Source organism: Peromyscus maniculatus, chromosome 6, assembly GCF_049852395.1.
Source record: "Peromyscus maniculatus bairdii isolate BWxNUB_F1_BW_parent chromosome 6, HU_Pman_BW_mat_3.1, whole genome shotgun sequence".
In the NCBI taxonomy this organism is placed as follows: Eukaryota; Metazoa; Chordata; class Mammalia; order Rodentia; family Cricetidae; genus Peromyscus; species Peromyscus maniculatus.
Genome location: NC_134857.1, coordinates 51,124,846 through 51,141,648, shown reverse-complemented (window position 1 = coordinate 51,141,648; position 16,803 = coordinate 51,124,846). Strand labels below are relative to the sequence as shown.

At 43.1% G+C, this 16,803-nt stretch overlaps 1 protein-coding gene across 1 annotated transcript in view; it reads left to right on the top strand.

The window, feature by feature from the left end:
* Positions 1–1,104: 1,104 nt before the first annotated feature.
* Sptssb (serine palmitoyltransferase small subunit B) overlaps positions 1,105–16,803 on the top strand; it is a 32,584-nt gene continuing 16,885 nt past the window's right edge. The window contains exons 1-2 of the mRNA XM_015989930.3: positions 1,105–2,642; positions 15,421–15,514. The gene's annotated coding sequence lies outside the window, so the exon portion shown is untranslated. The remainder of the gene's footprint in view (positions 2,643–15,420; positions 15,515–16,803) is intronic.

Sequence of the window (16,803 nt, the reverse complement as noted above, 5' to 3'; positions counted from 1 at the left end):
TTCCACCTCCCAATGTTGGAATTAGAGGTTTGTACCACCACTCCAGACAGTTTAATCCAGGTTTTCAACTGTGTACCAATTAGGAGAATTTTATTTTGCTAATTTTATCCTCACTGTATTTTGAAGAGTGATACAGCTTCAGTGATTTCTGTCTTTCAAGTTGTGACGACCTTTGTCTGGTGACTCAGTGCTATCTATGTTCATGTGGCACACATAGACAGTATTTTCTCTGCTTGGGAGTTCCCAGACATACATGAAGTTGTGCCTCTGTACCTCTTGTAAAACAGCGTGTTTAGTGGTCTGGACACTTTTGCCAGCAGAGTTTCCTCCAACGTCTATGTCAAGTAGTTGCAAATGGTACCCATTTCACGAGCTTTCGGCAGGAAGATCTATGTCTCCTTTCCCACAGATGCACCGTGACGTGGAGGTGGTGTCGCCGTCTAGGGCAGTGGTTCTTCCTAATGCTGTGACTCCTTATTAGAGTTCCTCGTGTTGTCGTGAGCCCCAACCATAAAATTATTATGGTTTTGACTTCGTAACTGTAATTTTCCTGCTATTAGGAATTTTAATGCGGGGGTGTCTGTGTTTTCCGATGGTCTTCGGTGACCCCCTCCCCCGGAAGGGTCATGCGACCAAAGGGGGTCGCGACCCACCGGTTGAGAATTCCTGGTCTAGTGAGAGGACTAGGAGATATATTAAGATCCAGAAACTGTAAGAACATTGGTCATCCTGCAAATAGTCATTTCTCGGAACTTCTCTTCCCCCCTCTATAGCCGTAAGTTATGTCTGCCCTGCAAACACTGCAAGGTGTGTCAGGAGAAGCCAAGAGATAAGAAATGTGGCCAACATAAAGTGATTAAGAAATAAAAGTACTATTCACAAGAGCTGAAAGGAATGATAGCTTGTAAGAAACAGCAAGCACGGGCATGTGTTTTACTGGCTCCTTTCCCAGCCCCCAACCACCTTCAGCTTTCGGGGACACCCTGCTTCCTGCATGGAGACACCGCCGCCCAATAGCGCAAGGCTCCCTCTGCGTAGCTTTGGCGCTCCCATCCTGCTGAAAGTGTGTTGTGAGCAAGAGCCGAAAGCTGCCAGTAGCTCAAATTTGCGCTTCAGCACCGTCAGCCCAGTGGAGCCTAAGATGCCTCCCCCTCCTGGAGTGGAAGCTGAATGGCAGATGCAGCCCAAACATTCATTAATCGAGAGGCTTCCGTCCCCGGACGCCCCTGGATCTTGGACAGAAAAAAAAAAATCTCGGTCGGATATGTAGGATGAGGCTATCCAGGCCCTCTGAGCCCTTAGCCAGCAGTCACGGAGTCAGATGCAAGAATTGCCTAGGATGGAGAAGAAAGAGATCGATCACGGTCTGGCTGCGGGTTTCCAGTGGAGATGCTGCGCGAAGGGCACGTCTGCCCCGGAGCCGCTCTGTGCGTCTCTGCGGCACCCCGTCGCCTGCCGGCCCCTTTTCCCAATTTGCCCTCCGGCCGCAGTCGTCTGCAAATGAATAATCCCCTGCACTTGTGAGTGAACCCACACAAGTTCCCCAGGCACGGTCCTCCTACCTCTTTCCCCCGGGGAAGGGTGGGAGCAGTTTTTCAACCATAACCTTCCTGCCACCTGGGGGAAGGTGACCGTATTGGGGGAGGAGGAGGGATTGTTTTACTGATTCCAAGGCATCAGAATTAGCTGCCGGTGCTAAAGTGGTTCGTTTAATTCCTTTGCTCTTTGACAAACGGTGGGCGGACCGCTGCCGGGCCGCGACCCTGGGGCTCACTTCGCGGCCGGACGCTGAGTTTCAGACTGCAGCCTTGCTCCGCATACACCCGGGCCCCTTTGCCGTTCATCCCAGTCTGCAGACGGATGAATGTTGACAGGCATCCTCTGAGCATTGGTTAAAGCCCCAGAGTGCTCACCTTTGCACCTACTCTTTTTCTGCCATCGCCGCTGCCTTCTCCTCCTCCTTCTCCCCCTCTCCCCCCACCCTCCTCCTCCTCCCCATCCCCACCTTCTCATCAGCACCACTACCAAAAGACGTGCCCCTTTTGGTCGAGTCGAAGCTCCCCGCCGAAACGAGGGGGAGGGAGACACCTCTGTCCCCCTCCCCCCATCTCTGCCTAAGCTCCGGGTTTTACTGCAGCAATCGGAGGTGACAGCGCCACCTCGGTCTCCTCGGTAGCTCTCCGAGCCCCGGCTCCCCCCAGCAACGCGGGGGAAAGCGCCCCCTCCTGAGGGGCTAATCTCCAGAGAAGTGCGAACGAGATGCAGAAAAGCGAAATTTAAAAATGTAGAAGTCACTGGGCTGCATTCCTCGGAGGACAGCCCAATCCCCCAAGACTTGAGTGTCAGCGCATAGGAAGTTGGGACCTTAGAGCGAAGGGGGAGGGGAATGGTGCAACCCCGCATTCTCTTCTGGAAGGAGTCGCTGCAAGCCCTGCGGTTGGACACAAGTTTGCGTAAGAGTGTTTTCCTTTTGTCAATTATTAATCACCGGAATCAGTTTGGCAGAACTGGAGTTTTAGCAGTAGTGCAGAGGGCGGGGCCCGAACACCTAACTCTGGGAGCCTCCCCTGCTCCCTGAGCAGTGGCAAGCTAACAGCAGCTGGGAAGAAGCCAGAGCATCCAACCTTACCCAAAGGCAGGAGGTAAGCATCTTCCAAAATACTTAACGTCCAATCCAAAGAAGCTTTCATAACAGAATTTCTGTCTTCGCGGGGGAAATAGAACTGAGCTTTAATGCAATTTCTCTGCTTATTATTTAACCACATTACAACCGTAAGAACTGAGTGGGTCCTCTTGGCATCTACTATGTTGGAAAAACTAAGACGTTTAAAACTCTACAGAAGCCAAACTTTATTACTGGAACTTTTCCAGCCAGAAGAAAAGTATTTTACATTGTTTTCATTATTCATCTTTGTGTGGTTTATTAATATCCAGGGAAATATCTTAGGATGTGCTTGGCTTCCTTAGTGGTAATATTTGTCTAGTTCTCTGCTCTTCCACTTTTTTTTTTTTTTTTTTGCCAATAAACTACTTCAGGCAAGGGCACACCAGTCAGCTGCCAGCAGATCAGGCATATCTAGCAAAGAATGTGTTTTAGTATTTTCTCTTGATTATTAAGCACAGTGTATTTTCTCAGGGATGCTTACATGATTGTCGCAAGTAATCAAAATCTTCAACCCGTGGAGTAACATGTGCCATAGCATCCATGGGGGGCAGGAGAGAACAGGTGGAGAGGGTTTTAGATATGTGTCAGTCCAGACTTGTTTCAATTGGAAAGACATTCAACTGGTTGTCAGTCGACAGATTACCCCAGCCCATGCTCCAATACAGAAGTTGAGGAATCGTTAAATCTAAATATTAGCTCCTAAAGTCCAAATAAATGTATCAGGGAAATTGGGATGTTTGCTTTGCAAAGGATTTGATAGCAGCAGTAGTTATTTTGGATCAAAAGATATTAAGAAACACACAGCCATTTCTGCTAAAGAACTTTTAAAATGATGTGTGCAGAAAAGCGGGAAAAGCTTAACCACTTGATTTTCACATCTGGTTCATTCATGCGTTTCTTTCTTAATATAGGTGTCATTTTCATGATTTAAAAAAAAAATTTTGGGTTTTTCAAGACAGAGTTTCTCCATGTAGCTTTGACTGTCCTGGAACTCTCTCTGTAGACCAGGCATGCCTCGAACTCATAGAAATCAGCCTGCCTCTCTGTCTTCGAAGTGCTTGGATTAAAGGTGTGCGCCACCACCACCACCACCCGGCCATTTTCATGATTTTTTAATAGCTATGATGACTTTGTATATGGATCACTTAGACTAACAAACTTTTGTATGAGATATGCAACCTCATTTTTCAAATCTCTCTAAGCAATTTAACTGCAATAAATTAAAAATGGTTAGTTAAGGCAAATGCACGGACATTTAGAATTTTACTGTGTATCAAGTAGAAATTCAACCAGTCTTCAACTCCCATTGGTTTTCTTAACCTACTGTTTATGTTTGCTAATTCTAAAATAAAAATTATCCTTTGTAAGTTATGGCCAATTTTACCCAACAAAGTCAATGTAACTGCCAAATCTACAGAGTCTTCATTTCAAATTATCCAAATAGGGGTTGGGGCTGAAAAGATGGCTGAAAGAGTTTAGGACATTTGAGCATGAGGACCCAAGTTCAAATCTTCAGCACCTATGTAAAAAGGCACAGCAGAATGTGCCTGTAACCCCAGAGCTGGGAGGCAGCGACAGGGGAATCCTGGAGTCTTTTCCATCCAGCCATTCCAGCCAATGGGCAAGCTCCTGGCTCAATGAGAGACCCTGTCTCAAAAATGTGGAGCCATAGAAGGAGGCACCAAACATTGTCTTCTGACTTCCACACACATGCACAAGTATGGACACACACACCCATGTGCACATATACCACACGGGCATGAGCAAATCATCCAAATAAAACTCAACTTCTACAATTATGCCTGTGAACACACCACTTACAAAACAATCACTGGTGAAAATTATCTCTGGGTATTATCTTGAGGGAACACAGCAAACGAAGAAGTGTTTATGCAAAATCACCTGTAACACTGCAGTAAGAATGACAAGGTATATGAGCACTGTTCACCCCTCCCCCCAGCCTCCTCCAGCTAGGTACGGTGGTGATCCACTCTGGCTGGATGGTGCTGTGCTCACAGGTTCAGTCTGTTCGAAGTAGAAACAGGCCACCACCCTCTCAACTTTGTGTTATGGAAGCTTTATTTCAGAGAAGACTGACTGAGAAGTCAGTCTTTCTTCCTAAAGCCAATACACACACACACACACACACACACACACACACACACACACACACACACACACACACACACACATTGGGCCAAAGATGAAGAATTCAATAACAAAAAGACAAAGAGCCCATTTTAAAGTGGGCAAAGGTTTGACTAGACATTTTTCCAAAACAGATGTGCATAAGGAAGGTGCTTGCTTATATTTACTTGTTGGAAAACAAACATCAAAACCATAATTGAGATATCACTTCACACCAACCACAATAGTTATAAATGAAATGATCCATGTTGACGGATCAGCCCAGTCCATGTTAAAATAAAGAATTTGGGGATGGAGGAGAAAATGTAGAATAGTTGGGGCTGGGAACACAACTCAGTGGTAAGGTACTTGCCTGGTTTGCATGAGATTCTGGGTTTGATTCCTAGCACCACAAGGAGCATGAGAAGGAAGGGGAGGAGGAGGAAGAGGAGAAGGAGGAGGAGGAGGAGGAGGAGGAGGAGGAGGAGGAGGAGGAGGAAAAGTTAGAACTGTCATGTATTGCCAATGGGATGTAAAAATGATGTAGTGGAAAACTGTTAATTCCTCAAAAAGTTACACCTAAAGTTACCAAATAATACAATTCCACTCTTAGATATATATTCTGGATAACTGAAAGTTTACATCCACTAACGAACCAGCACCCAAATCCTCATCCCAGCAGTATACATAACAGGCAAAAACAAAGAACAAAAAAACCTGGAAACAACTCTAGTATCCATTGAGAGGCTAGTAGGTAAGTAAAATGAATGGAACAGAACAGTGGGTATTATTCAGCATGCTTCAGCACTGTTAAACCTTGAACAAATTCCATACGCTAAGTTAAAGAAGAGCACACATTATGACATTCTGATTACATAACATATCACAAAACAGAGAATCTATAGATACAGAAATCAGACCAGTTGTTGCCGAGGGCCGGTGTGGAAGGTAAGTTGCAGAGAAATGGGAAATGACTGCTAAAGAGTACAGGCTGTCATTGGGAGATGACAAATTTTAGACCATGGGAATGGTTTCTGGTGATGGATGTTGCACTGTATTGGACTGTATACTTAAACTAGGTTAATTGTGTGATAAATGAATTACATCTCAGTAAGGCATATTATTAAAAACCCATCCAATACAGGCAGGTGTGGTGGCAATTACCTACAACCCCAGAACATGGGATAGTGTTGAAAACTCAAATTGCAAGTTTGAGATTGGCCAAAAAAAATTTTAGCAAGACTGTATCTCCAGACACAAAGGGCAAGCTGGGTGGCGGTAGCACACACTTTTGATCCCAGCACTTGGGAGACAGAGGCAGGTGGATCTATGATTCCAGGACAGTCAGGGATATCCAGAGAAACCCTGGCTCAATGGGGAAAAAGTGACAAAGGACAGAGGCTGAAAAGATGGCTCAGCTCTCAAGAGCCCTGGTGGCTCTTGCAGAGGACCCAGGTTTGGGCCCCAGCACTTGTACAGGGGCTCAGAACTGTCTGGGACTCCATTTCCAAGGAGTCAGATGCTCTCTTTTGGCCTCTGTAGGCACCAGACATGCAGGGGATGCATATACATTCATGCATACATGCAGGTGAAACACTTATACACATCAGATAAAAATAAATAAATCTTAAAAAAACAGATATAAAGGACTAAAGGTGTGGCTCAGTCTTAGAGTATTTGCCCAGTGTGTACACAACTCTGGTTCAGTCTCCAGGACCAGAAAAAAAATAATGTGAAGCATTGAAGGAACAAATGCACTTAGAACTGGTGTGAACCTTTTTTGCCCGATGACCATTTAGAAATATATGAAATAATTAAGGGCGGCTCAGGAATTACACAGCTGTATGGTTTGCATAAGTTTGCATACCTGTCCTAGCTTGTCTTCTCTTCGGAAATAAATCAGATGCCATTAACTTCTTGTCACTGGGAATTTACTTGTAATGTAGCATCTGTTTGGACTCACCCATCCATCGTATTAACCCCGGGCCTGTCGAGGCTAGTTATTCTTCTTGTTTTTAGGTAAATCTAGTCTTTAACAGCCCTTGAGGTTAATTGTTAAATTTGCTATGTCCCACACTCAGTTAGAGAGGAAGATACCTTACCCTCTGTACAATGTGGATTTCTACTCAGAGGAAACCACTTTTCATTTACCCTAGATTGGCCCTGAAACCAGAGCCCTGGAAGAGCTGGAGAAGCAGCCAGTGTCATCCCCAAAGCACACTGATATGTCCTTGCTGGAAAGCATCGACTGTAATTATGACAATCCCCAGTGCAGAGACTCCTAAATAATTAATTCATGCCTCTATTTGTCTCCTGTGTTTTGAGTTCCCACAGCTTCCTGAGCCTGTAATAAGAATCATGGAATGGGATTGCAATTCTTTGTCCAGAACAAGTAGCAAGTCAGTGTGTCTTGGAATCCTGTAGGGTAGAAAGCAGCAGAATGTATTGTGAGGACAGTTATGAGCACATGTAATCAAACTGTGCCCTAAGTCGTATGGATTAAAGTCTTCCTGCTTCAGGAAACCTCAACAATTTTCCTTCTCAGCTACACAGGCTTGTCCTTCCTTGTGCATGTGTTTAAGAGTGTGCCAAGTTAATGGAAATAGATTCCATTCAGTTGTTAACTACCATGTTTAGTGTCATATTTTGTCCAATTAGAAAACTCCCATTGAAGAAAGTTACATGCACATGCATGCATGCGCATATATGTCTGTACATCTATACGTGTCTACGTGTACACACACACACACACACACACACAGGTCAGGAGACAACTTTGGATGTCATCCCTCAGCTGGAGTCCATCTTTTTTTTTTTTTTCCCAGCATCTTTCACTTACTTGGAACTTGTCAAGTAGGTTAGGCTGGCTGGCCAGTGCAAGGATTGCTAGCCAGCAAACACCAGGGAATCTACGTTTCCATCCTTCCAGCACTGGGATGACAAGCAGGCATCGTCATGCCTTCTTTGGTTTTTTTGATAAGGATTCTGGGAGTCTAACTCAGGTTCTCATGATTGCTCTTTTACAAACTGAGCAATCTCCCCAGCTGTGATAAGCAATGATTTTTATGTCTAATAATTTGTCTATAAATTAAACACATGCAGGAGAAGTTGATCATGACTTTTCCTTTTGGTGGAAGGGTGTGGGAGAAAGAGAAGGCAGCACATATTTTTATGTAGCTCAGGCTAGTTGTGAACTCATAACACTTCTGTTAAGACTACCAAGTCCTAAGGATGCTCATAGTGTTCTCAGGGGTTGCATATAAATAGTGCAGATTGAGTTCCTCAAAGGCAGCACATTTTGGAGAGCAGAAGAGAGTTTGAGGAGAAGGAAACATTGAGAGCCATCCTGGAGAGGGAATGGAAGAAGTACAGAAAGTGATCAGGGCATGGAATCCCACAGGTCAGCTGTGGAGAGCAAGAGGGAAAAGCCACCACCCCACTGTTCCAGAATTTCTACACAGCTACCTGATTTCAAAAGTACCCCAGGAAGCCTTGTTCTAAGAATATACAGTAGGTGTAGCAATGTTTCTGAAATAGAGCATTTTTAGGTCTGGCTTAAGAGGAGCAGGGATGGAATTTTGTAAGTCAAGGGGGACATTTATTTCAGTCTTAAATGAAAAGTGTGCAAGAATGTTAAGTAGAACTAGAAACAGTCTTTTTTTTAGAAGATCTATTATAATGGGACATTAGAATTCTCATTCATGTATTTAACATGTTTTAATTAAATAGCTACTGTATGCCAACCATGGAGGAAAAGACTAAGAAGATCTTATTCAAATCTCTTTTTTTTCTAGACTGGTGTGTGTGTGTGTGTGTGTGTGTGTGTGTGTGTGTGTGTGTGTGTGTGTGTGTGTTACTAGGAACTGAACAGGACTTCATTCATGCTAAGCAATCACCCTGCCAACTGAACTATAGCACCAATCCAATACACCACTTGCTACAAAATAGATGAAGAACACAGGATCAGACTTTCCAGAATGTGCTGCCAACCTGGCCCTGCCAACCTGGCCCTGACAGACTTTCTTCACCCCATCCTATGCCCCGGTGTACCCACTACTTCCCTGTCAGAATGTCTACCACACTGTGGGGAGCTCCTTGCCTGCTTGTCCCTCCTCTCACGGAAGTGGTCTGGAGACAGTAACCATTCAGTCTTAATGTACTTTATACCTTCTTATGTCCTTGCTACCTTGTTGATTGGAATAGCTAGGTTGGATAGACAGACGGTCGGACGGATGGATGGATGGATGGGCCAACAAATGGATGATTTGCTAGGCTGTGGTCAAAGTTCTTTGCATAGCAAGTCATTGTGTCAGAGTAGTTCAGAATATGTGCTCTGCATTTTTGTCTCTGTTTTGGGAGGAGTTGATTGTTTGTTTGTTTGTTTGTTTTATAAAACTTTAGGTCAACTTTTAAATTTTCTAATACCACCATTTCCATATTTATAAAGTGAGTGCAGAAGTACTACTACCCTTACAGCCTTGTTAAATGAAACCTATAAGGTCTTACCTATAAAGTACTTAGCAAAGTTCTGGGCTATAAATTGCTCAATAAATATCTACCGCTATTATCAAAATAGAACAGCTTTCAAGTTGACAGTTTGCTATTCCAGTATTACAGCCCTGCTCTTTCAGCTCCATTATAAGATCAAAGGCTGTCAGTAATGCCTAGCTGGAGCTATCATGCTGATGTCAAGGTCAGAGAAAAGATTAGAAAGAAAATTTGGAAAGAAATGTAAGTAGCATATGGAACAAGAAAATGAAAATGACCAGAAAAAGAAAAGGAAAAGGCTCCAGAGGACATACATACACAGAGCAGTTTTCCGGGACTGTAATCCCTCTGTTGATGTCTGCCTCACAGATCAGTACAGCACCAGTCCTGATCCGTTGTGCCTTGAAGAACACCATGCCCGGTGTCAGTGACGTAAAAAAGAAGGAAACATGAAACAAATCCTACTTGAAATTGAGCCTTACCTGTACCGTAGGGCATTAAATTGTCTTTTTTGGCATCTTTTGCAAATCTAATTATCTTTTGGGAGTATGTCAGACCAGTAGTCAAAATTATCACAGTGCCACAAGCTATCTGTACCATTCCAAATGAACGGAAGAGAGAACCAACTGGACCAATCAATGAAAATCTAGAAACTTCAGTAATTACCTTTAATAAGACTTTAATAACCATAAGGAATAGAATACCCTTGGGCTTTTCTCCAACTGGAGAATCCACAGAGAATCCTAACCCTTACAAAGAAATGTCTTAATTACTGAACTAGATCCTCCGTGGCCCTGGGATCTCAGAATTGACAGGCATCCCCTGTGGCAGAAAGCATGCATGGGCCAGCAAGACAGTTCGGCAAGTAAAGGCACTTGTCACCAAGCCTGATGACCTGAACACAACCCCGGGGACTTGTATGTGGGGGAATGAAGAGAACTGATTCCGGCAAATTGTCCCCTGCCCTCCACCTGTGAGCTGTCACACAAACACAATGAATGAAAAAACAAGTAAGCATGACAACATGCATGATTGTGCCTGGCTCACACATCCAGGCCACACTAAAAGGAAGGAAGCGATTCTATCAACAGAACCTTTTTTGTCTCAATTTTCTGTTGTCCTGAAGACATGACTGCTGCATACTTCTTTGGAGAGTGAATTTTTTTAAGCTTTTTATGTGTAATAGATTTAAACCTGACACAACATTTATCCAGACATTATATATATATTCCCTATATTTATATATAGTCCTTGCCTTGGTTGATTATCAACAATCGAATGAGCAACTTAGGTACTGACACTAGGGAGCAATAATAACACAATAATGAATGGAAAGAGTAGCTCAGAGGTAGATTGGCACACACAGAGCCCTAGGTTCAAGCCCTGGCACCACAAAAGAAGTTAATGCCCAAATTAAATATTTCAGATTTCTTTCAGAAATCGTGTATGTACCCTCTGCCACCCTCCTATAGAGTGTACAGCACCCAAACCAGGGCTAGGTTCATACAAATCATTCAATAAATATTTGTGATATGACTTGAACATATTTTGTGTTAACTTAAAATTTAGTTCATTCTAATTAGTAAAGAAGTAGTTTTCAAATCTATGTAGTAACAAATGAAAAAAAAAATCCTTTGGGTAAAATGAAGTGAAAAACTCAGGATTCAAAATTAAGTACATCGTGTGCTGAAGTTTCTCTATCTGTGATAAAATGCTGTGACCAAAAGCAGCTGGGGGAGGAGAGGGTTTGTTGGGCTTACGTATCCCGGGTCACAGTCCAGTGAAGGAAGCCAAGGCGGGAACCTAGAGGCAAGAACTCAGACAGAGGCCATGAAGGGGTGCTGGTTGCTACTGGCTTGCTCCTCCTGGCTGGCTCAGCCTGCTTTCTTATATCATCTGCCCAGGGAAGGCACAGCCAGCATCGAGGTGGCCTCTCCCACATTAATCACCAATCAAGAAAACACCCCCACAAACTTGCCTACAGGCCAATCTGATGGAGGCATTTTCTCAGTTAGAACTCCTTTTTCCCAGATACATCCAGGTTTGTGTCAAATTGACAAAAACCAAGCAGAATACACCATAACAATCATAAGTGGGCTTAAAAGAAAAAAATACATAGAAAAAATATCAAAGAGTAGGCAATATATGTTTAATACGGTAATTAAATATGCCCCTATTTCTTGGCTACTCTGACATTTCTCACTGTTACATTTCAGCGTTTAATTTTTTTCACAGCTAGTACAGGTTTAACAGCCATCAAAATTATGAACAGAGAAATCTTTCTGTAGCCCACATCTGTGATTACAGCTCAAAGGCTGACCCAGGATGGTGAGTTTGAGACTAGCCTAGGCTACATAGTCAAGACTGTATCACCAAAAAGAAAACAAAGTTTGAGAAGCAAGGACTATTTGCAAAGCCACAATGCAGCAATGTTTCCCTTAACGCTACAAACTCTCTCAACTAGACACTAGTTACTTTCTCTAAAGCTGAACTAGCATATACAAATAGACAGTATTTATGACATTGAGATAGTGATGACCGTCTGATTATCTGAGCTATTTGAAATAACTGAGGGAGAAGCTGTCACCCCACAGAGATTTGCGTGTCTTTAGCTCAGTTAAGTGAAAAATGATGTTTTCCTGAAATGTTTACACATGATCTCTGTGGCATTTGTTCCATCTAAAAACTTTTACATTAAACTTGTTGTCTGCAAACATAATGAGCAAGAAATTTAGAAATAAAAAGTATTCTTAGTATTTAGCAATGTTAAATATGAAGAAACACACATAACTAATCCCCTTCTTAAAACTTATAAAATAAATTAATTCTGTTACTTTTAGATTGACTCCTAGTATATCCTAAGTTTAGCCTATAAGTGTGTGTGTGTGTGTGTGTGTGTGTGTGTAAATAACAAAGATATATGTGGAGATACATGTGGAATCTACTAGTATTAAAATATGTACAAAATTCAACTTCTTACAAACATGCCCCTAAACTTAATAATCACTAAAAGTCATTAAACTAAATGCTACAGAAAGTGATTATTCACTTGGCATAGACCTTGTGAATACCACATGTTAAACTGCAGGTTTATCTTACAAAGCTCTACGTGGTTTATCTTACAAACAGGTCGTGCAACCTGCTTAAACATGACAAGTTACTCATAAGCATGACACCTCTGTAAGCGATAAGAGTTATCACTATGTTGATCCTAATTCTAACACATCAGTTTTGATCAGCTGGAGTCTAATTGTTTCCTGTTACATAATTTACTTAAGAATCCGTTCTACTATGAGTGAGTTTCTGGAAAGAGCCTTAACTCTAAGCAGCAAAAGCTGTAGAATACAAATTTGGTTTTTAGGAGGAAATCAGAAAATAGTAATAGAAGGAAGCAGGAGTATGCAACTGGATGTGAGGCTAGCACGGGTCAGGGGTCAAGTTCAGCTTCTTTCCCCAGAGGCAGGGGATGGGTACTCACTTTATTTGTCAGGACGCGTGAAAGAACGGGATTCTGTGAGTTTGTTCTGCTAAGAGCAGCAAACGACTGCTCCCGTTTTTAACTCAACAATTGAAAAATAAGTTTGTTACTTTGCAGGTAGCTCTGTTGCTAGGCACATTAGGCAGAGACGGAAGAGAAAGCTATAAAGAGCACATGTCCCCACCGTGGAGAGACTGAGCCTTCACATACTTTTATTTATTTAATTAAAAAAAAAATTTTTTTTTGAGATAGGGTCTCACCATGTAACTCTGCCTGGCCTAATACTCACACGTAGACCAGGCTAGCCTCTAACTCACAGAGATCCACCTGCCAGGAGAGAGCTAGGATTACAGGCATGTCAGGGCTAGTGCTACCACACCCAGCTAGCCTTCGTAATAAGTTATTTCATTGTCTAAAAGTCTAAACAGAGAGAGAGAGAAGAAGAAGAAAACAGTCAGGTTGACCTCATTCTGGATTTGACTGACAGGAAAATCGGATTATAACGTAGGACACAAGGAAAGCAGAAAGTAAAGCTGCTTCCCGGTCTCCTCCACTGAGAAGAAAACCGATGAGGGTGCATACAGAACGCACGGCACCGCCGCACCTAATGCCTTCTTGTGGGCGAACCCCCAGTTCCCGGAACCGTCCTTACCCACCCACCTGGCTCGCCTTACCCACCCACCTGACTCGCCTTACCCACCCACCTAGCTCGCTGTCCCCGTACCCACCCACCTGGTTCGCTGTCTCCTTACCCACCCACCTGGCTCGCCGTCCCCTTACCCACCCACCCACCTGGCTCGCCGTCCCCTTACCCACCCACCTGGCTCACCGTCCCCTTACCCACCCACCCACCTGGCTCACCGTCCCCTTACCCACCTACCTAGTTTGTGTCTGAAGTGTTCAAAAGAATAAGCAGAAATCTCTCAGGTAAGAGAGAGAATTGCATAGAAAATGTGAGAAACAAATAGAAACTGAGATAAATTTGTCCTTACATCAGCTATAATGAAAAACGCTTTACTGTGTTGTGAGGATTAATCTCTACAACCTGCAAAGATCACGTATTATTCATTCATAAAATCACACGTATTATTCATGTAACCCATGCTCAGAGAGGGTTAACAACCTCTAGAATGTCATAAAAAAGTAAGTTCAGGATGCACAAAGTAAAATATTAACAAATTAACACATTCTCCTATGTCAGTTTTTTTTTCTGCTGTAGAGACTGGATGATAAAATTGGTGAAAGTTTAGTAACTCTGTCTCTGTTTCCCCATGGTGCTTTGAGAAAGCTGACCTCAAGTACACTCTTTAGCCTTGAACTTCTCCTCCCTCCGCCCCCCAGATGCCAAGATTACAGGCATGTACTACCATGCCACTACTATCATCTCATCTTAAATCCTGCCTCCCGGTTCATGGCAGTCTGGGGAAGGCATATTAAGCAGTTCCTGAACCATTTTCCCACTGGCATCCTCAGTATCTCACCAACACACCCATTCCCCTTTATTTTTTATGTATTTGTGCTTACTCCGCATGCTAGGCAAGTTCTCTGTCACCAACCATCCCTCCAACCCCGCCCTCCTGCTTTACATAGTTCTAACTGTCAATCATTTTTCTGAGATTCACCTCTGAAAACAATAAAGTGGTTCTAAACCTTCTCTGTGACCGCTTACAGGGTCAGTTAGGACATCAGTCCTTCTAAGACTGCTAACTCCTTCCTCTCTGGAGACTTTCCAAACCGTGAGGATGTGCTCAGCTGACTCACTGGCATGGTCTTTCCTAAGAGCTAGAAGAAGAGTACAGTGGTTTGGAAGAAAATGGCCCCCCGAAGAGAGTGGCACTATTAGGAGGTGTGGCCTCGTTGGAGGAAGTGTGTCACTGGGGGTGGGTGGGTCTTTTTCTCAAGCTTCAGTAAATGTGACAGTCAGTCAGCTTCCCGATGCCTCTGAGTCAAGATGTAGGACTCTCAGCTCTTCCAGCACCTTGTCTGCCTACACGCCGCCATGCTCCCCACCATGATGACAATGGATTGAACCTCTGAAACCATAAATGACCTATCCGAATTAAATGGTTTTTTTTTATAAGAGTTGTTGTGGTCATGGTGTCTCTTTGCAGCAATAAAAACTCTACCCAAGATAAAGAGCTCCAGCCCCTTTCACTCAGCTGTGGCATTATTCTTTGCAGATATATAAGAATATTGAATTACTTATCACACACAGTCTACCATCATGCCTAAGGTCAAATTTTTAAACTCAGAGATTATCCTAATTTCTTTTTCCTCTCCCCACTCCCCATCTGATATTAACATACTATTTGAAAACAAGAAACATCCCCTCCTTGAAAAAAAAATTGCCCAGGAATCTAATCCTAGAAGCAGGGTAAGAGGCGGCTGCTTCAGTGAAGGTTGAGGGAAGGATCTTACATCCTCAGCTAGTTCTCAGGACACATTAACTGCAAACTCATCAGCCATCATCATACTCTTAAACTCTGATTTTCCCCCAAAATAAATTTTAAAATAATGTTAGCACATTCCTTGCTTCTTCACAATATATCCTAGACTTTGTGGAAGAGAGTCTGAATGGTTAAGTGACATTTTACAGGGGATAGGATTGTTGTAAAGTTTGATGTCATCTTTGGCTTAATTTCACTGAAATCTTTATTCACAGATGAAGAAATAGAGCCCCTAGAAGATAGTTAATCTACACCAGATCATTCAGAAGAGAAGCACACCTGTGCATCAGCCTGGATCCTCCTGTTCAGGTGAGTTCCTCTGCTTGGACTTCTAGAAATCTTTTAGAAATGTGACCCTTCTCATGGTAACATTATGTCTTTACTAAAATGAAATCCTGGTTCTCTGTCAAGCAACCAGCAAGCATTTACAGCATATGGAATATTGTATTGACATTGGAGATGAGGTAAAGGAGGAAACTGGCAATTAGCCTTATTTCATCTCAAAACAGTGATTCTTGGCTTAAAGACAGAGGAACCTGTGAGGTGTCTACAGAAAAATGTTCCATCTGTGCAAATTTGCATAAATTGCAAGGGTTACGTAACTGCCATCTTCCCCAACCTTTGACTGTAGGTTACAATCCCCTGGCCTAGAAAAAGCCAGTCACAGGATAAAGGCCAAAAGCACAGGAGCAGAGCACCAGCTCCTGCCTTATTTATGGGTCTCTGGTTGAAGACTGCTTCTGTTTCAGTATCCTTCATCTTTAATTTATATGATGCATCAGTTTATCCTGGAAGGCCTTTGGTATGAGAGGAATGTTTTTTAATAAGCATTTAGTTAACCAGGTGGGATAAAATTATATAACAAATATGGAAAAATGAAGACATTGCCTTCCAAGATAAAAATAGTCACAGTGAAAGTGAGAATGGTCAGCGTTCACAGAAGGGCACTCATCTCATTTTGTTTTAAAATTACTGTTACTATTTATTAAGAAAAAGGAACAGACTGAAAGGAAACCTAGCCTGCCTGCTCCTATTCAAATTATTATAAAAGCACTCATTAGCTCACAGGGAAGAGTATGGATGAGAGGTATCTATCCCTGTGTCCTACAGACATCTGGAAGCCTCATGTCGTTTCCAGTCTGCAGCAGTGTTTCAAGGATTTATAGTTCAAGAGTGGGAGCAGTAGATTATTTCCACATACTTTAAGAAACTTTACAATTACTTCAAATTTATCGATAATGAGTCTTGGTCTCTCGAGTTGAGAGCATCCTTTTTGGACATTCAGATAGCATCAGTTACCGTAGGAGGCAGCGTGCTGTGACAGGAGCTCTCACACTTCTGTGGCACAGCATCCCAGGTGGAAGCCCATGATCAGTGCCAGCTTGACTCCCAAATAAGCAAGGCACAGACTCCGGAGCCTTGGTTTCTTCATCTCACAAAGTGAGCTGATGCATGTGAAGGATTTCACACGGCGCTCTGCATGTGCAATGACGAGCGCACAGAGGGCAGTTAGTCTTGAGCTTGCTGGGGCCTTTTATCTCTATTGTGGTAGCCACACGGGAACCAAATAAAAATTCTGAACAACCATCTTCCTAAAC